Source organism: Sapajus apella, unplaced genomic scaffold (genome assembly GCF_009761245.1).
Source record: "Sapajus apella isolate SASKATOON/1434 unplaced genomic scaffold, GSC_monkey_1.0 scaffold117, whole genome shotgun sequence".
Lineage (NCBI taxonomy): Eukaryota > Metazoa > Chordata > Mammalia > Primates > Cebidae > Sapajus > Sapajus apella.
Genome location: NW_022437057.1, coordinates 5,310,119 through 5,311,307, shown reverse-complemented (window position 1 = coordinate 5,311,307; position 1,189 = coordinate 5,310,119).

The following is a 1,189-nucleotide window of genomic DNA, read 5'->3' as shown; positions in this document are numbered from 1 at the left end:
CTGCCTCAGCCTCCACAAAAACTGGGACTACAGGCGCGTGCCACAATGTCCAGCTAATTTTTTGTATTTTTAGTAGAGACAAGATTTCACCATGTTAGCCATGATGGTCTTGATCTCCTGACATCATAATCCACCCTCCTCGGTCTCCCAAAGTGCTAGGATTACAGGCATGAGCCACCGTGCCCAGCCCAATTTCTAGTTTTTAAATCACAGCCTGCAAAGCTCCACACGCAGCATCTGTGCCCAATCCTCCTGCGTCCTCATGACTTAGTAATTCCTTAGTAATTCCTCCCCTGACTTAGTAATTCCTCCTACAATGGCTTCCATTTTGTACCAAGGTGATGTTAAAGTTTTTGTTTTTGTTTTTAATTTTGTTTGCTGTTTTGTCTGCTTGGGACCCTCATCATCTTGATCTTTAATGGCAGAGTACTTCTTGTCATTTGAATTTCACCTGAAATTTTACCTTGTCAAAGAGGTCTTCTCTGGTCACCTAGCTAATACTTCTCCCCGAGTCACTCTATAACATTACCTGTTGCGCTTCTTCTTTTAGTACTTATTACTTCCTGAAATTATTGTATTTATATGTTTACTTGTTTATCGTTCACTTTTCCTCAATTAGAATTCAAATTCATCCAGGGCAAGGATCCTGTCTGTGAAGCTTACTGCAATGTTCTCAGTGGTTAGCATTCTGAGAGGAACTGATCTTACACCAATGCATCAATAGTCCCTTTCTCCTTGGAAAGGCTTGAGCTACTGTGCAGGTCATTGTAAAGTCTTCTATTCGGTACGAATCATCCAAGAATGTTTAAGGAAAGAGGATCGCACTGCTACTCCATGAGAGAGGGAAGGAGAGAAAGGAGAGAGCCCCTTTACATAGATATGTGGCTGTGAAGTGACAGACCTGGACCACAGCCCCTTTACACCACAGATGGCAGAAGCATAGCAATTCACTCCTACACACCATTTAAAGTCATTTCACATTCAAGATCTCACTTGATATTTCTGACAACATTATCTGGTAAGCATTATTCTCCCCATTTCACGCCAAATCAACTGAGGCCAGAAGAGGCAGTTAGACTTGAACAAGGTCACACAGCTTGTAAATACTGACACTGTTCTTGATACAGTGTGACATGTTGGTGATCTAGAACTATGACATGACTTCTGAATTTACCAGTAGAAGGAGACC